General features: G+C 39.1%; 1 protein-coding gene across 1 annotated transcript in view; it reads right to left on the bottom strand.

Annotated features, from left to right (window-relative positions):
* The window catches only part of tspan9a (tetraspanin 9a), a 206,404-nt gene extending 186,471 nt beyond the window's left edge, over window positions 1–19,933 (bottom strand). Inside the window, exon 1 of the mRNA XM_086163252.1 lies at window positions 19,699–19,933. The gene's annotated coding sequence lies outside the window, so the exon portion shown is untranslated. The remainder of the gene's footprint in view (window positions 1–19,698) is intronic.
* Window positions 19,934–20,877: the final 944 nt, after the last annotated feature.

Genomic DNA, 20,877 nt, shown 5'->3' with positions numbered 1-20,877 from the left:
ATAGGTGAGCGAATACTTTTGGCCATATACTGTACATGCCTCCTCATCTGCAGGATCCTAAGTTATCTCTATCACTCATGAACATCTGGTGTGGTGCCTCCTGACTGTTGGACCCCATCAGTTATGATCATCCTGTCTCCATCTCAGATCATCTGACCACATTTCTGGGTGACAAAATACTAGTGTTATCATACCAGAACAAACTGATGACAGAAGGGGCCACGAAACCCTCTTAAATGAAGATAACACTGAATTAATTGCTCTTTTAATCTTTGTGCTATTATAAATTAACTATGTGTTGCATTTATGAAATCGGTGAACTGCTACAGAGAAAACAAAATATTATCTCTGCATGCGACATAATATTTTTAACTCAGGGGTGGAAATGACACCGGTTTGAAGGTTATTTTCAAATAAAAAAGCCAATTTATCCAACTGCAGCACATCAAAAATGTCTTCTGCTTCCATGGGGCGTCTGTCTTTTATTGTAATGGAGCATGCAGTCAGAAAGAAAAGAGGACTATTTTATTGAACAAGGCAAAATATAAATTTGAGAAAGAACAGCCGATTACGATATTTATTTTTTCTGGTTAATGTTATTTTTGCTCCTGAACCTCAGCAAACAGCAGTCATGATACCTATTTTGAGTATTTTAAAATCATTAAAGATCATATGAATGTGCTGCCGACATTATTTTGTATGTAATCATTCATACAAAATTAAACAAAAGGTAACAAGTTTCTAAATTCAATATTGATTGAAAATACTTCAATCAATAAAATATTCAAAGAAAACAGCTTGGCAGGCATGATGTGGCCCGCGTGCCGTAAAATGCCCTGTCTGATCTATGGTGTATACTGTTTATATGTTCTGCGCTGAAACAAGAACTGAATAGATCAGACCTTTTTTGAAAATAAACATTACGTGAAAGTGACACGCTAATTTCGGCTTATTCCACTTTCATCTGAGCTGGATCAAGCAGGAGAGCAGGACTAACAAGACAGGTCACAGCAGATCAGGCTACAGGAAGAAGGAATAACTTAATTGATGCCCGAAGCATCCGGTGACCGTAGTGTGAAACAACCGACCCGTCAACCCTCAGACCCTGAGGCAGCCTGACACTCCAGTGACTATGTAGCTGCGAACTGGCAAAAAAGCTGTCGGTCACACATTTTTATTTGATCGCTGAAAAACCATGGCACTTTTTTAAAGCTTTCACAATCCAATGGTGACTCAACTTCAAAATAAAGAAAAAGAACATTTGTACAACTCTTACCGATCCACTTCGACAGCTTACTGACTGCAAAGAGATGAACTCAAGGGCAAAGAACACGATGGAAACTGCTCTTGGCTCATTGTTTTTCTTTGTGGAATATTAACTTCTAAAATATCTGTAATAAATAAGGGAAAATGCAAACTTTCTGCTCAGATATACCCTGAGCATCAAAGGATATCTGAATAAGACTTGCTGTTTCATGCCTTTAAATAGGAAAATATATTTACGGTATCTGAATCTGCGTTTGTTACATAATGTCAACAAACAGAAACAGATTTAACAGAAATGACAAAATAATCATTCATTTATTCAGCCATTTATGCGTTCATTCATTGTTCCACCTCTCCAAAAATTAACAAAAAAAGGAAGGGGAAACTGGGAAATTAGATAGGATGTTCGCAAGTACTGAATGCTTCTACGCAACAAGGAAATGTTGACTCACTTCCTGTTTAAAACATATTAAAACCTTTTGCTTAAGTTTAGGCAAAATTATTTAAAAAATGAGTGCAAATCAATTTCCTCTTTAACCTATGGTTGTCTGTGCTTTTTCCATTTATTTAATTTATTGTTCCCTCTTTTATCCTGTCTCGTACATGAGTAGGTACTCACTGGAGAGTTTTGAATAATATACGATTTTAATGGTCCTGACAGTGGAGACATCTGTCTAAAAGCTGCGTGCATTTCGTTTCGTAGTGGCGTCGCACCCGCAAAAGCTGCTGGTCTCAATCACTGTTGTCTCAGAGCAGAACAGGCAAAGTGGTTTTGAATGGCCTGTCAGAGGACGGAACATGAAGGAGTCCGTTCTGTCTTTTGTAAAACTTTTTTTTTTTTTCGGTGTTTACAGGGAGCTGGCAGGAAATACTTTTGTGTGATTCATGGCCTTTGACTGATGTCAAACAAAATGCCTTCCAAATTCATGGATGGTGCAATGGGAACGCATTCAATCGGCCCTGTGACTTTAAGTGCGAGTTTTCTTCAGGCTACAAATGCTCAACGGGTGGAAACTGAAGTGATATGTCAAAACTTCACAAACCTCAGTAAATTTCACCAACTGAATCAGGACTGTTCTTATAAATCTGTCTGTTTTTAGCCATTTTTTAGACTAATTCCTGTAAGCTATCTTTACAAATGTGAAGGCCCCGTTTCTATGAATAAAGTAAAAAAAATGGGGAGAAAACTCAGTAGCATATCAAATTTAAAGTGACTTTTAAAGTGAGTTAAATAAAAAAATATTCAATGGACAGGATGGCTGTGGCTTGGTTGGAAGAGTGGTCATCCCTCCGGCCAGAAAGTTGATTTTGGGCCCCGATCGTCTCCACTGAGGTATCCTTGGGAGAAACACGTAACCGTAACACGTAAACAAGTGGCTCTTGATGGTCCGGTTCGTCCCTTGCATGGCAGCATGCAGCCATTGGTGTATGAGTGTGTGTGTGAATGGCTGAATAAAATCTAATATAAAGTGCAAATTAAGTTAAGACCATTTACTGTGCAACACAAATGAGAAGAGTATACGAAAATGAAGAAGGCATGCAAAATAGCACAGCTGCAGTGTGGTTATCCCTTCAGCCCAACAGCAAAAAAGTTCCTAGTTTAATTCCAACAGGAGGTATTTCTGTGTGGAGTCATCATATTCTCCTCCTGTTCCTCTTAAGTTGTGAATGAGAGTGTGAATGATTGTTTAACTATATGTAGCCCTGTGATTTACTGACAACCAGTCACCTTTTGTCCTATGAATACTGTGATGGGCTTTCATTGAGATAGAGTATGGGATAAACGGTATAGATAATGAATTCATGAATCATTGATTTGAGTAGCATTATTATAGCTGCAAGGATACATCAACAGGGACATCAATAAAAAGCCAACTTCACTGTTTCACTTGTTTTTTTTCTCTTTGTCTCATGAAAACAGCGTGGACCGCAAAACACTTCTAACCTGCATGTCATGTCTCTGTGGTAAATTGCCTGCAATTGATTTGACAGGAAATATCCTGTGTCAAAAGCATCTAAAATCACTGAATGAAAGCAAAATGGGCTCTTGAACAGAAAGTTTGAGTAAATATGAGTGAATCAATTATTTTGAGTCAACTTGCTCAGGAATCATCACGGAGGCATGAGAAAATCATGGATTTGTTTACCGGGTGAAGCATCTCAAGTCCAACCGAGGCACATCATCCCATGATGACAAAGAATGGCCTCAGCACGCTTTATAAATACATTATAGGGGTGGATTAACAAAATCTGGAAAATATGATTCATAGTTAAACAATTTTGTCAATTTTTTTTTTTTTTTGTATCTGACAAATTGGAAACCGGCCACCTTGCATGGAATTAATTTGCATAAAGGAAGAAAACATTATGTTCAAGCAAAAGCAGATACATTTACTGTTCCAACAACTTGACATGCCATATTCAACAGAGTATGAGTAGGATCCAAACATTTCTGCAGCTAAAGTCCCGCTTGGTGCAACTTGGGGGAGCGTGCATACAAACAACCACACACACTCGCACACCAACTGATGTAGAAAATGCAGAAGTGCCATTGTTGTATCAGAGAATACTTTGACCGTGAAAAAAAAAAAAAAAAACAAACGTCAGTGGAAAAAAAATCTATGCACCAAGAGGAAGGCAGCAATTTATGTAAATGTTTTCAGTTTTAAACAGTGCAAGGACATTTTTGTGTAATTATGTTTCAATGCTATTGTTGCTGCTGTCTGCTTCCTTTTTTGGCTTAAAAAAAGACAACTGCCAAAGTGTGAAAGGGGGTAGCAGGGGGGATCGGAGTTAAAGTTTAAATCTGTGCATTTGCCTTGGTGGTGCATACACCACTCACACAGTAGTTTCTTTGAGGATCTCATTGTTCATGGAAAAGCCGCAGACTGAATTCAATTGGCGGTCTACTGTATTTAAAATGCAGATGTTTCTTTGGGTTGTTATATTAGGTACTAAGCGCTGTGCTAAAAACATCACTTCTCTACCAAATCCCTCTTAAAATATATATTAGACAGACATGTCAGCTATTGAAACTTACAGCACACATAATTATTCAAAAAAAAAGTGCAGCAGAGATAGTCTTATGAAACGAAAAGTCGGTTTGGCTCAAGGAACTCAATGCTTAAGGGTATTTTAAGTCGGAACATATGGAAGGATTTTGCTGTGATGCATCAACACACTAACAAGCACCAGGCAGTGACAGGGAGGTCTTTTCTTTTTTGGCTGTTCCAGTCAGAGCTTGACATGGCAGTCAATAAAGCAGGGGTTCCATTAATGTTACCCTTCAAAAAAAACAAAAAAAAAAAAAAGACACGGTATGTCACTTCTGAAAGTTGTTGAAAAGACATGTTCCCATGGAAATCTTCGGATTGGTCCGAAAATGTCAAGTCGCGCGGCCGTCTCAGCGGCGGCGTCTTCGGTTCAAGAAGCAAATCTTAAACAGGTGCTAATTTTACCTTTTTTTTATTATTAATTATCAGCAAATCAGCATTCAGTGAGTACATCCACAGGCACAGGATTCAACAAAACCTAAAATAAAACAACTACTCAGCATGCATGCCCCGGTCCATCTGATTTGCATGTAAAAGAGGGCCCATCAAAGTACCTGAATGAACGTGTCAAACAAGATCAGCTTAGACGTCCCCGTTACCGCCCTACGGTGGCGTTGGTAGAAAAAGCAAAAAGACTTGAAGAAGTTCACAAGTCAAGCACGCCACATCACTTCAACAAATGCCAGGCGAACTGCGGGCCGGGACTGAAAGAGGAACGCTCTGTGGGAATTACACACCTCTCATCGGCGGATACACCCTACAGGCTCCGTGTCCTCAAACACCCCGAAACAGAGTTTTGTCACTGATTTATGCGGCTCCGTCCCAAAGATGCAGGTCAGAGTGTTTACGTACAATCTAGGCTTTGAAACTATGGCTCTGGTTAAAGCACTTCCACTTGGACTGTCTGTGGAAGTTCTCAGTCATCCAGGGTCAATTGTTGTCAAGGGAAGAAAATCAAGTCCAGTTGCTATGATGACAAGATTTTGACAAAGAATTTACCTAAACTGGTTTACTGCTATTATCCATTTCTTTTTTTTTTTTGTGCTCTGCAATCTTGGACAATTTAAATGCATGGATTTAAGATAAATTGCACTGAAAACTTTATTGAAAGAAAGAACACATCTGTTTTTGTTTCAATTTATTTTCATTTATTTATCTTTTTTTCTTAAGCTATGCGGAGCATATAGAAATACCTCCTTTTTGCTTCATAGTGTGCCAACTTTAAAAACGGGAAAGAGGTAAAATAGTGTATATGTAACTATTAAAAGTTTAACAATCACATCAAGTGAGTTTTATAAGATTTACGAGACTTCTTGTTGGGTGGAAGATGTTATAATTCAAAGTAACAAACAGCATGTTACATTCCAATATCACATGTTTCTGTTATTCTCTGGAGTAACGATTGCTATCAAAGTTACTCTATAATATCAATATTTTTCCTAACACTCAGTAGAAGCAGCTATTGATTGATGAATTATGCATTTATGTATTTATTTTGAATTTTAAGGTTCAAAGAAATGGTGTTGTGCCATTTTGCGGCCCGTGCACATATAAGGAAAACAATTCACTATAAAGAGGCATAGAACATTATCAGTATTTCATCTCAACTAATGATGCATCAAGTGAAGAATGCTGATATAATGCGTGTGAATGTAAAGTAGTTTCTGCATTAGCAAAAATAAAATAAATAATCTTTGATGTTGCAACAAAACAAGGTGCCACATTTCTTGATGGTATCACAAAAACCTCAAAGCCAGGGATCTGATACAGTATGACTGAACTTTGACCCTGTTCCACAAGGGTGAACACACGCCATCTGTACATTTTATCTTGCAGACCGAATCGTTAAGACTCTCTGTCCAGGATGACTACTGAAAGACAAATGGCAGGAATCTTTCTTTCTTTCTTTTACTTGAATACCACTGACAGATGGACTTGTTACAGAAAAAGACAGACCGGTCAACATGAGAGTATGTGTTGACACGGATGTTAACAAACTGACGGAACAGTATATATTTATCTTATCACTATATGTCCTGAGTGATTATTGCTCTGTAACACTGTCTCTGTAATGGATATTTCACTGGAACCAAATAACAAAAAGATCTTTTTTGACACATAAAGACACAACAGAACTTTGGGTGTTGAAGGGTTGTGCGGAAAACCGGATTTGTTTTCTATTAAATATGAGCATAATAGAAATAGTAATAGAGCTTTTCCTGTGTTTGACATCTACTTGGCTCTACTGCTACGCCACACACACTTTATATTCACACACAGTTTAAAAGGATAAAGCAGACTGTCGAAGTACCGAGTTCGCTTCTGATATTGTTTGACGGGATCTTACCCGACTTTGGATAAGCAGCGGGAGATGGATGGATAGATAGATGGATGAAAAGCAAGGATCCAAATAGTTATTTTCTTTTCATTTACGCCAGATTAAAAGTAAAAAGGTTGACCACGCTTCCTCAGCAACAGCAAGCCCAGAAATAAGGGGGGAGAAAATAAAGTGACAGAAAAATCCTGACCCCCATCTAGTGTTGCAGAGAGGTATATATCTTCATATCCAACACACAGTGATATGTGAAAAATATGAAGGCCACTATTCTTCACACTTAAGGTCAACATGAATCGCAGTGGGGTTTATTTCTCTCTCTTTTATTTCTTTTTCAGCCACGCAGTGAGTAGGACCCCCCATGATGGGCATGCCACTGGTATGGTATTAGGCCGCATACAGATGAAATGTCAATACACGTGGCTGCAGAAGGTGGAGGTTATAAATCAGATAATAAAACCATCCACCGGTTGAAAGACAGGTGATTTATTTATAGATACAGGTCCTGAATATATGTCGACCCTCCGGCCTGTCACTAATGGTCAAAAAATGCAATTAAAGGACAGATGTGACTGTTTTTTTGGACGAAAAGATAAAAAAACCTGATGCAGAGGGCAAAATGTGCTGCTGGGATTTCTTAAAATAGCATAATTAGAATTACAATTCAAAGTTCCATTCCCTTAGTAACTGTTGACATAGATGTTTTAACACATCTACCAAAATCTGAGGGGGAGGGGGAGATCTATGTTCTATTTATGTTTTATTTTCTCTTTCAGCACCAGATTTGCTCCTACTTTATTACCGCAGGCTGAGGCCAAGGTTAAAATGATGTGCAAAAAGACCATGAACACACAGCAGTGGTGATGATGATGCTTTTGCGACTGTGCGTGAGTAACTTTTATTTAAAGCAGTTTCTGAAGCCCTCCCCCCCTTTGCGGAGAAAAAAAAAGCTGGGAACTGAGGCACAAAGAAAAAAAAAATGGCAATGGATCATTTGCATCAAAATTTGGCAGATGGAAGAGAACAACCCCACACTGAGTGCTTGATTAAACAAATATTTTTTAAGTAAGTATTTTTTCATTATTCCCTTTCGCTGGTGGAGTTTGTGCGAGTTGTTAAGGCCTAAAGTCTGTTCCATGTGTTTGACCCTTAGACACAGACAACCGGACTGCAATGATTAGTGATAGCGCTAACAGAGGCCGCGGGGCCCCAATGTCCTCTTGCCTAAGTGAAGAGGTTGGCTGTTCCAAAAGAAACACAACATGCTTCAAACAACAAATTTTACATGGAAAATTAGGGAGTGTGACAACCCTTGGCAAGCGTCCCGATGAAACGTTTAACACCCCTTTAAAAAAATAAAATAAAATAACGAGGGGCCATCGGTCAACCTGGTTTGCCGAGACCCAAAATTCCAAGGGATGTATTTTGTAACTACGAGCCAAAATAATACACAGGTGCCGTGATGGTTAGAGCGAAAGAGTCAAAACTAGCAGGCGTAATGGCGAGGTGAGAATAATCAAACCTTCATGACAAACCTTCCCATTCTTTATTTTATCAATTGGTATTTTTATCTTAAATGGTTAAATGAGTGTCTCAGTCTTAAAACTGTGACTTGTTTAAGCTGACATGATGCAGGAAATGAAAGCATGACACTTACTAAATAACAGGAGTCAGTTATCACTCCACCTATAAACAAGGCTTAAGAAAGGTTAAAAAATCTGTATAGTTTGATAAAATTTGAATAAGAAAAAAAATTAAAAAACCTGGAAGCTTTATGTGTTGAACACACTGGGAATAACCACACGTGCTATTGAACACTGACAGTCAGTAACCATCATCACCTATCTGACCATTGTTCCAGCATCTGATTTTTTGGCGAGTCGCACGGGTCTGTCGAATCAGGAAGTCAGTCAGTCGGCACACTGAAACGTCAAGGTACTGCCAGTGAAAATAAAACATGTTTCATTGCAAAACACAACAGCTGTGTGGGCTTTCCATTCCCAATTGACACTCCTGTCTAAATACGAGCAGAGAGGAGAGAAGACGAGAGGAGAGGGGAGGGGAGGTGAGAAAAGGACGCATTTCTGGAATTTCGAATGAAGTATGGTGGGAACCCAGAACTCTCTGTGTTTGACTTCATGAACGATTGCAGGTTTTCCACAAAATATTCAGTCAAGTGTCTTTAAAATGCAGAACTATCTGTGATATCCTCAGATCTTATCACGCCAGGATGCAAGTCAGAGTGAAGCATGAAAATCAAATCAGCAGCCGGAGAAAAAAAAAAAAAAACAGCATTCTGCAGCTTCAGGTGCCCAGATTCCTGAAATCAAACCCAATATTATCTCCATCTGGAATGTTTCAAATCAGTTACTGCTATTCGGTAAACTCAGATAAATGTGGAACTTCCACTCAGCATATTGGCAGGTCAGTGGAGAATGAATACCTGTGATGAATTTAGTAAAAAGATGAATTTCTGGATTTTCTATGCGCACCTGAGACAGCTACCGCTCTGTTGGTAGGACTCTACTACTTCATTTGTAAAGAACTACAGGTACATGGCAAAAAATTAGAATACCATGAAAAAAATATATATTTTTGTCACTCATTTCAGAAAGTAAAACCCAATAATCATATAGCTTCATTACACATGGAGTGAAATATTTCACGTCTCTATTCCTTGAAATTTGATGATTATCTCTCACAGATGACATTAAATTAAATGCAAAAGTCAGTGTCTCAGAAAATTTGAATATTGTAAAATAGTTCAAAATTGGAAAGTCATGCTATCACGCCCTAAACAACTAATTGACTCAAAACACCGGCAAAGGTTCCCAAGCCTTCAAATGGTTTCTCAGTCTGGGTCAGTACCGTACATATTCATGGGGGAAACTGCTGACTTGAAAGATGCCCGGAAGACTGTCATTGACATCCTCCCTCCACAAGGAGGGCAGGCTACAAAAGGTCGTTGCTTAAGAAGCTGGTTGTTCAAAGTGTGCTGAATTCATGAATATTCAGAGAAAGTGGAGTGGAAGGACAAAGAGCGGTAGGAAAGGGTGCAAGGAGCAAAGAGGATAACCTTTGGAGATGCTTTGAAAGGACTATCAAGCCAAATGCATTCAAGAATTTGGGGAATTAAATCCATACACAGAGAAATCCAATGCAAATGTTGAGTTCCACATGTCAAGCCACTCTTGAACCATAGACAGCTGTAGACATGTCTTACCTGGGAAGCAGAAAAAAAGAACCGGACTGTTGCTTAGGGGTCCAAAGTCCTCTTTTCAGATGAAAGTAAATCTTGCATATCATTTGGAAATCAAGGTCCCCAAATCTGGAGGAAAGCCATAGAATCTAAATTGCTTTAGATAAGATGAGCTGAGATAACTTTGGCAATCCCCATTGGGAAAATGTGGGTGCTGCAATAGCTCAGGGCAAGAGGACAGGTATCAAAAGACATTAAAAAGAAAGGGACAGTAAATAAACAATTGATAAAGAAGTCCAGTGCAATGTTTCAACAGTCAGTGATGTTTTGGGGCTGCCATGTCACGTGCTGGTATTCACTTACTGCGTTTTCGGAAGTCCATAGTCTATGCAGCCACTCACTAGGACATTTTAGATTACTCAAATTTTGTGAGATGTATTTGTATGTCAGTTTGGTGTGATCATTTAAAATAACAACTGCACGATCATAAAGGGAATATTTACTTCAGCACAATGGAGAGCCTGTTCTATCGCGCCCCGCACTACCAGTCCACAATCTTGCTGGTCTTCTTCTATTCATGGAAGATTTGTAGAGTCACCAACAATAAACACTACTACAGACCAAAATAAAAAGAACTACCCTTACCAAAGTACAGCAGGACAGTGAGTGAAAGCCTTTCATGGCAAGACAATGTGAGAATTGGAAAAACGGGAACAGATCACGAGCTGCAAGCAGATGTTGTTAAGAGTCACATAAGATAAGATAAGATAAGAACAACTTTATTAATCCCTAAGGAAATTGTTGTGCCAGAGTTACAGAAAATATAACAGTAATAAATAATAAAAAGAAAAAGGCAGAATTAGAAATAAAAATAAACTATAAACTATAAAGTGTCTCAGTGAAACTATAAAGTGTCTTAGTAAACAAGTGATAAAACTATAAGTGTCTTAGTAACAAGTGAGGTAAGGAGTGCACAATAGTATGATAAAAGGAAAAATTGTAGTGTAGCTGTTATGAAATGAAATATTGCACAGCTCTGAATATTGCACAGTGAAATGAAATATTGCACAGTTTTTTGTTTTTTTTTTTAGGTTGAAAATAGGTTTTTATGGTTGCCGGCGGCTGAATGGAGAGTAATTAAAAAGTCTGATTGCCTATTTTTACACCCTGCAGTGTATCTTTTGTTTATCAGTTAAATAAAAAGCGGTACGGTTCCTGGTTTAATTCTGACGCGGGGCCTTTCTGTGTGGCTTTTGCAGGTTCTCCCCATGTTTTCATGGATTTCCTCCTACAGCCCAAAACATGCAGTTGATGAACTCAAAATCTTAAATTGCCAATACATGTGATTCTTCTTCTTCTTTCGGCTTTTCCCTTCAGGGGTCGCCACAGCGAATCAACTTTCTCCATCTAACCCTATTCTCTGTATCCTCCTCTCTCACACCAACTACATTCATATTGTCTCTCACTACGTCCATAAATCTCCTCTTTAGTCTGCCAATACATGTGAATAAGAGACTGAATTGTTGCATGTCTCGATATGTGGCACTGCGATTGACTGGCAACCGTTCAAAGGCAACCGTTCTCGCCCAATGTCAGCTGGGGTGGGCTCCATCCCCGCATACAAACACAAACCATGCGGGCCTGAGTGAAGGATAAGCGAACTATATAATGACTGAATGAATTAAAATTAAATAAAATGAAAGTAATGGTCACCACATTAATTTTGGAAAATTATGATTGTACCAGAGTTACGAACACCTTATAACAAAGCAGTATTTGTGTATAAATGAATGAATGCATGTCTGTGTTCCTGTGGTTATTTTTAGATTATGAATGTTTTTTAGCAAATTGCTTTTGCTCAGTGATTAAAAATAGCTTATATTTTCCTTTTCCCAAAAATGTATAATTGTGATCGGTACCCATCACAGATGAGGACAAAAGTCCATGGCTTCGTTGTTTTGCTGGGACCTCAGAATTCCAGAGGGTTATGTCAGTCAGATTTAACGCGAGAGGCCAAAGGCGCCACAGGAACACAAAGAAGTTTTTCTAAGCCGGACGTGGGCTGGATAGCACCTCACTCGGCCTTTCAAGGAAAGCTCCTGTGTGTGCATTTAATCCCAGAAGACTGAAATCTGCGAAGATTTAATTTTGATCAAACCAAATAGCAATTCCATTAACAGACGAGGTGGGTCTCCCAAGACACCCTCTGACCCATAAGACAACATTGCAGAACAGCATGCAAATGAATATATGTACAGTATATATATACACATACACACACACACACACACACATATATATATATATATATATATTTTTTTTTTTTTTTTTCTGTTTTTTTCTGGCCCGAACTCAATGAAATACAGATGAAGGAAGGTGCCTGCTGGTAGTTTGCATGTTGTTTGCTTTGGATAGCTTCTCTACAGCCTCAATTGGGCTTCTCGATGAATTTAACCTAGGATCTTGGAACAAGGGATGTATTAATTAATTCTCTTTTCTTTGGACTCTCTCTCACTAAATCCGCACATCACCCTCTAACCCAGCGGTCGGGAACCTTTTTGACTGGAAGACCCATAAAAGTCATAGCGCAGATCCAAATGCAAATTCGTCTGTCCACGCTCTGTGCACGGTAATCATCGTGTTTTTTTTTTCTTAACGGCATCTTTTCTGTTATGAGGGCTTGACATGGATAAACTAGTTGGCTAGTTGAACCCCTAACTGCCCCCCTGGGGCTGTTCCTTAGCTGCCCTCTGCTAAAGGTTCATCCATGATGGATTAAATGCAATGGTCAAATTTCACTGATGTTGTGCTTTATGTGTAACTGTTTGTGACAATACAGGGATTTCTTCTTCTTCTAATAAATACACACAAAATTCAAAGATCAAAATGCATTCTGACCATTATGATACATAGCATTTTGGCAAAAAATGACTTACCCAGCATCATACCATACATCCTTACAAAAAACAATCCAGTGACATTTTTTTGTCAATGCATTATAGAAGACAAAAGCAAGTTTTTTGAAAAATTGGGGGAAGTGAGCTTGAAGGCCTAATTATCAGTGTTTGAATATGTCAGTTAAACTCTTTAGGGGGAAGTTTTTAAAAAATAGCTCTTCAGTTTCAGCATAATTCATGATCAGAATACAGAAGTAGGACGAACTAAAAATCGCTGTATGACATATTGAATACTTGCACAAATAATTACTGCAAGTTTTTATTCTGCACTGAAACTTTAATAGACAGCAGACAATAACTAGAGCTGATACTTGTCAATGCCACCAGCGAAAGCAAAGTTTCTTAACAACCAGACATGACTTCCTGTGTTTTTCCATTAGTCTCTTGAACAAATAAACAAGAGGACCAATGATTTTATAAGAGATTCAAAAAAATGTAATTCTCCTACAAACATGTACTGTATGCTGCTGAATTATCCTTTCCACAGAACGGATGGTGAGAAGCCAGCCTCACAAATAACCAATTATTCGAAGCAGTTTTACGCCATTACTGTGCTACAGCACTGGTCCATAGAAATTACCACTATGATAAAATTAACCTTCATATGTGACCTTATCACAGAAACAATGGCTTCTACATTATACTTGATATAATTTCATATTGTACTGCTACTCTATACTCAACAAAAGTTTCATCTGTCCTGAATTCTTTGAAAACAAGAGTGTGTCTGGGGACAGCTTTCTCTTAAAATAGGGCTGTAGGAGTCGAATAACACTGACATACCTAATGTATAACCCGGAAAAGTCATATTATTTATTTATTTTTGTTATTCCAAGCCCACGTCTCAACCACACACATACACACACACGCAAACATACAGCCAGATGTATACACAAGCACACGAGTCAAAGTTTAACAAAGATTTTAAAAACCTTTACTGCAAAGACAGGCTTGAAAAAATTGTCAAAACAGTCAAAAAAAAATATTTGAAAAGATTGTTATACTTTGCAATCCATCACAGTGGAGTCTATTACCATGCAAAGTATACACAGGGGGGCTTAGTAGATTTATTAGTTCTGTTGGACAAACTTGTTGCTTCTTGAACTATAGGGTTGTGTATCTAATTCTCCTTAACAGAGCAGAAACCTCATCCAAACCAGAATGTAAAGTTCGGGGGCCAATTCAAATCATCCACATTAAATTTGTTTTCATTCTTTTATTTGAACCATGATCATAATTGCACTTTAACTCTGGGGGTTCCCAAAGATCAAGTCGAAACCAGCACTTTGGGGTTTCTGAGACACTGCTCAGGCGATAGGTTGATTTCCGATAAATGCTACCAGAGCAAAAAGAATGAAATAAAAAATCAACATGCTGGCTACAAAAGAACATTTATATTAAATCCAATTGCATTTAAATGCAGATGTGTGTGGGCATGTACCAATCACATGCACCATTGAACTCATGGTGGGAGGTTGTGTTACACACACACACATACACACACATCTCTAACCCCAAATGCTGGTCACTTCTTTTCTCTTATAAAATAAAGATGACAAAGTCAGACGTAGAGAACAAATGAAAAAAGTTTCAACCAAATTGCACAATACAATCCAAATGCAAAAAAAATCTTGTATTGCTAACATGTGAATCTCCTCTGCCTTTCCACCCAAGGATATTCTTTAAAAAGAATAAGCTGTCATGTTTTATAAGAAACGATGTGAATGGAAATTGCTGAAAAATTGTTGAAAGCAGAGATGTTTTTTGTATTTCACATAGATTCAACGATCAAAGTCTCATTAATAGCCATCCTTCACATAAAATGGTAAAAAAAAAAAAAAAAAAAATGGTCTGGAGCCAGATAACACCCACCCATCTCTGGAACGCCCGCAATCATAACAAAGTCCGAGCAGCAACATCATATAAAAACACTGTAATGCAATATTTGACCTGTCGAGTTAAAGACAACTCTTTAGCCTTCACAGTGCGATGACAGCAAATGTGTTAATAGCGGCGTATTCTTCGTATCAGTTACATACCAGCGGCGTATGAAGAGCTCCATCTCATCAAACAGTATATGACTCTGGGCCATAGCTTTCATCCCCACTGCTGCGCAACGACGTATAAAAATTCCCTCCAACACACGAGCATGCAACATATCTACAAGACCACATTTGATCCAAGATGAGAAAAAAACAAGTTAAATGTATCCAGATGCCAGCCATACGAAATCTACAAGGGTTCGTTCATGCAAAATGCCCAAATGATTTTGAATATTGAAAAAGCGAACCCAAATGACGGCCCGGTGTGAGACGAAGTGTCGCAAAAATGCTGGCAGAGCGTTTTTCGGACGAAATCGAAAAAAGAGCCTGCGGAGCTCCGGCTTGTTTCAAGGAGACAATGTGAGAGACGGCAGACGCGACAAGGTTCGTGTCAGCATCATGGGAAATGCGGTTCCTTAAGAAAACATACTGTCATTTATCAGTGAAATCTTCAGAGGAAATGGTTTAAATCTTTAAACAATGTGTCTTCTTTGCAAATGTCTATTATATTACTTTATTGTGTTATCCCATCATAGCTAAGTCTATTAGAACGCAAGGTATACACATTGGGTACTGACTAGATTTATGAGTTTTGTTGGACAGACTTGCCGCTACTAAAACAATCGGATCGTGTGTTAAATTATCCTGAACATAATATCAAAACCAGCATATAAAAGCACAAGAGCCAATTCAGCCACATTTAGTTTGTTCTCATTCTTTAATTTGAACCATAATCATCGGCGTTCTAAATTGGGGAGCTTCCAAAGATCGAACGGAAATCAACCGATGGGGTTTCTGAGTCGCTGATTGAGCCGTAGGATGATTTCCCCTGCGTTGAACTCTACCCCAGAAAGTCTCTGTATCGCAAAGTCAATGAAAGTAAAATAAATAGACACACCAAAAAGCACCTGAAACAACGAAACAACTTCTGTGTTACCGATCAGATGTCACAGAGAAAAATCCCCATGTGCTAACACACACAAAGCAATCGCTACGGGCTCCAGTGACTCAGGCTATCAGGAGAAGAGAAAGCCGCCCCCCCATTGACTTAAATCAACAGGTCTTAACGTTGCAAATCTCGCTCGGTGAGCTGCAATTTCCAAAGGCTGTTTCATGCCTTCCATGTGTAGCACGGCGATGGCAAACATGCTGATAAAATTCAGCTGCGAAAAAGACAGTGACGTGTGGTCACGGGGGGGCGGGTGAGGGTCATCATGAAAAACAAAAAACCTGATAATGATAACATTAAATTAAAATTCTGCGCCGCGCTGATGCTTGAGCTGATGCTTGAGCTGCCCAAGATCAGGTTAGGCACCAAGTTAGGCTATACAGTGTGTGTGTGTGTGTGTATGTGTACGTTTGTGTACGTCTTTGTCAAAACAAAAAAAAAAAACAAACAAACAAAAAAAAAAAAAAACTCATTAACCCAAGCTTACTGTTCTGTATATTTCCTGTGCATCTTGTATTAGCAGTCCTTATGTCCTCTATTGTAAGTCGCTTTGGATAAAAGCGTCTGCTAAATGTAATGTAATGTAAATTCACATTTGTCCACTGATCTGTGCTATAAGGGGTATTATCTGTATGACTCCAATCCTTTTTAACATTTCTCAAGTATAAAATTGCCATATTCCTACGTTTCCCAATCAAATCCAGGGGAAAAGCCGAGCTGCAATAGTGGTGAGCGAAGCCTCACCTTTGCACACTCAGTCTTTCACAAACTTGGCTACATGGCGTGTGCCCGTTTCTGCTTCTCAGCATGTCGTCATATAATGTTATGAAGAAAGATTTATTATTTCACCCTAACATAAACACCAGAAACTTTTACAGCCTGTGCAGAAAGTACTTTGCTGCACCTGAAGGGGGCGTATGTGAACTGACAGGTGTTTGCTGTTGCCGTCTACTATCCGCAAGCAATACTAGATAAAATAGAAAAGATAAATAAAACAAAATGAGAACTTTTACAACAAAATAACTTTTCAAGGAAGATAGGCACATGGACTTCAAATACAAATAAAGGTAACGTTTTACAGTTTAATTAAAAAAAGTGAGAACATTTTAAAAAAGTATTTGAAAAAAAGAAAAAACTCTAAACCTTATTTAAATTTAAATTGTGCCATTGTCATACACTGCTTCACACAACTTTTTGTTTCGAATGAATATGAATTGTTTAGAATACATTCGCTGTATCCGTTGTTTCTTGCCGCTATAAAATGAGTACAAAATATATTCCTACGTATGTGTCGTGTCATGTGTGTGTGTCTTTCTATGTTTGTGTGTGTGTGAGAGAGGAAAGCTTATCTGATATAAAACAACCAGTAGTCACCATGCATGCTGCCAAATGAGTAATGAATAAGATACACTTTTAAGTTCTTAAAATTGTAAATCTGACTCCAAAGGAGTCACCAGCCGTGAAACTCACTGCCCACCTCTAAACAAATGTGACAGCTTCCTACTAGCAATGGGTGCTGCTCCTTAACGGCGGCTCCTTTATTTTGTTTTTTCTGGATGGTGTTTATCGGGTAAAACCCCTTTTGGGCAGATATCCTGACAGCTGTGAACAACGGAGGACAGCTTCGAGGGTTTCAAGCTGTAAAAGATGGTGAAAACCAAAGCCACTGACTGTCAATTAACAGAAACGATTACGTGCATCCATCTGCAAGTCGCCGCCGGTGCTACAAAGAAAAAAAAAAAATCAATTGCGTAAAAAAAATGAGCCGTGCCTCCAATAAGCACGGAAGGGCTTCCAGCTTCAAAATAGATTGGGCCGTACAAAACAACCACACACACTGAAAGGTCAGGATATAGACACGGTAGCAGTGTATATATGGGCCGGGAGTTAGACATCTGATATGACCTAGCACGAATGCCCAGCGCGTGTGAGGGCCTCGTGCGAAAATGGAAAACCGGCTCATCAGTGAGCCCAGATCGAATAATTCCTAGGTGGCGTTGAAAGACTCCGAAAACCAAGGGGACGAGGGAGAGAGAAATAACCGCGGATGGCAGCGGCACAGCTCCTCCATTGTGAGGCCTGGCGGAACGATTAGCGCCGACGGTCCTAACCCCCCCACCCCCACCCCGCCCTCCCAACCCCCCCGTCCCAGAGAATAGGAACTTTCATGAAGGGACGGTGGAGGGCCGAGCTGTGTGGGGCAGAAAGCTGAGGAAGTAAACACTGCTGGGAGGCTCACATTGTCGCTTTTGTTTTCTGCCGTAGAGAAGTCGCCAGCGCGTCCCGGCGGAGAAATCTGTCTTTGACAAACATTAGGACTGTTGTTGTTTGAAACGTATAGTTTGTGGTGGAATACCGCCTTTTGATCGTGTGTTGGTTTCCGTTATGTAAACCTGAAGTCACACTGAAAGACAACACGGAGTTGTAAAACATATCTGACGTCCTTTTGAGGGCTACGCGCCCCGGTGGGTTGCGGTGGACAAAACAAACACAAAAAAATATGGGAGAAGGGGGAAAAAAAAAGTTTGCAAATGTGAAAATATGATGATATATAACAACAACATCGACACCTTTCCAGCACTAGTGAATACTTTTATCCACAAGAGAGAATTTAAGTCATAGATGCATAGATTTCTTCTAGACAGTGAGTCATTGCAGGGGCAAGGGAACGTGAACCCTTTTCCTTTGGACAGACAAGAATACGAGGTCACGCTGCCCAAGAGCTCACTTGCAGAAACAGACATAATCCCGGCACAGGAGGTGAAGAGGGAGGCGCTGTTTGGATAAGGCCCAGGAGGTGCGCTTCTTTCACAATGCGCTCAGTGTGAGACTGACTCAACGGAGTGTGAGGAACTCCTACTTCCTCAAAGCATGTGATCAAGAGGCAAATAGCTCCCTAAGTAAACAGAAAAGTCAGCTTCTGAACCCATTATTCATCTTCTATCTTAATGGTCCCTTTTTTTTTTAATGATAACCTCTGAAGCTCTTTTATACAACTGCCAACTTACAGGGAATTTTAATCAGCAGCAGAGTGATCTTGGTGATCAGCTATAAAGTGAATAAACGGAGCACTGAAAAAAACAAAAAATAAAAATTTAACCCGATTCAGATATATTCAAAAACATGAACAGAATGATGTTGTTTGTCCTTAAATATCTGCATTTGTTTTGTTCCACTCCATTCTCCCAAACAGGAGCATCTTGAAAGGGAAGATGACACTAGATGGCGGATGTAATTTCGATTTTTAGGAATCGAGTCATGGTTAATGATGACCCTCTGTAATGTTGACATAACAAAATGTATATCGGAGGTGATAGATAGATAGATAGATAGATAGATAGATAGATAGATAGATAGATAGATAGATAGATAGATAGATAATCAATATTTTAACAAAGACAGTTACAATTACAGTGCGATGGTAAGCCTACTACTGACTTTTCCTCAGAATGGTGTGTACCTCAGAATTCAGCATGGCCATGAGTCACATCCTCTTATTATGCAAGTAGAGTTAGTTGTTACCTGAATGTTTTCACAGCACATTTCAGATTTCAAAGTCCCAAATTCATGACATCAATGAAAAAGAAAAAGTGAATTCAAGATGGGGGGGTGGGGGACAGCCCTAACACACCGCGAAACTCACAACTACCAAAATAAAAGCACGCCTTTATTGCAGTCTCCCTTGTTTTAATGACAAACGCTCGGTGGGAAAGCGGTAAAAACAAAAAAGAAACGGAAAGTGGAAAAAAAAAAAAACAGTTCCGGTCAAAGTAGCGCGCAGGGACGCGGCACCACTTTTTGGGGGGACACATGAACCCCGAAGTCAACATGTTGCGCTCAAATTCTCCTAAAATGATGGTCATAAAATAAAGACAATAAAACAAACAAGACACATACCTGCGTCCACTCGCCGATCGGTGGGATCTTCAACCTGAGAAAAGGCAAACTTTGGAAGAGACGAATGTCAGCCTCGCGGTTTCAGTCGAAACTTTTTTTTTTTTTTTGTCTTTTCTTCTCCCCGGTCAGGCCCGGTCAGGGCTCAGCTGCGCTTCTCGTCGGCTCTTCATCGAAGTCAGACCTCCTCCTGACAGCTCTCGGTTGCCGGCGCCGTTGCCTGGTGGTGAACATGAAGTTGTTTTTTTTTTTTCCCCTGCTTCAAAAAGGAGGAAATGAAGTTTGGAGGAAACGAGAAAGGGGTCTTTTACTGACTCCTACAGGCGCGCCGGAGACCCGGGCCGCGGTGTGAGGACAGTGCAGAGATTGGGTAGCGAGTGCAAACACATTGCACAATATAATACATTTATTGATTAAAAGCTACAAAAAAATTAGAGTACTAACCTCCATAACAAACATTTAGCAAATTAATTAATCATTTTACAAAAATTATTATCACTCCTGCTACTATCACTACTACTTCTACACCCAATAATAATGATAATAATAATAATAATAACAACAACAACAACAACAATAACAACAACAATAATAATAATAATAATAATGATAAAAAAGTAATAATAAGAAGAAGAAGAATTACAATTATGGTAATGATAATAATGATGACAACAATAACGATAGAGAGAGATCATTGGTATCTGTGACTTCTTGAGTCATTTATGAGACAACAGCGTTGCATTGGGAAACAGTCGTGAAATAACTGGATGGCGTCCCGGTAGCTAAGATACAAAGCTTATGCTTTCAAAGAGATAACTAAGTATGAAATGGAAATGTTCAGCCTAAGCCAACATGTGACCGGACACTGTTGCTTCTGTGTTTCAGAGATACACAGAAATACAGTGGAGGAATTAATTCACTGAAATACGGTTATCAAAATGTGAATGGAAAGAGCAGAGTGCGTAATTTTCAGATTAATTTAATATGAATTATTATAAGAACAAACCGTCAGCTCTTAAATATAGGAAATGGGGGCAGAAAAGCGAGGATCTCTGAATTATTCAGTTTCTGAAATGTCTGCCCGTCTTTTGTCTTTTGGCATTTCTTTAATATTCAAAGAAATTCCATCTTGTTGCACTGTGGTTAAAACCACATTTGTGCAAAGATATCAACATGACCTTA

Source organism: Fistularia commersonii, chromosome 17 (genome assembly GCF_037954325.1).
Source record: "Fistularia commersonii isolate RoL2024-O1a breed Wild chromosome 17, RoL_Fcom_v1.0, whole genome shotgun sequence".
Taxonomy (NCBI): Eukaryota; Metazoa; Chordata; class Actinopteri; order Syngnathiformes; family Fistulariidae; genus Fistularia; species Fistularia commersonii.
The sequence above is the reverse complement of the archived record's forward strand: the minus strand, read 5'-3'. Positions and strand labels throughout refer to the sequence as shown.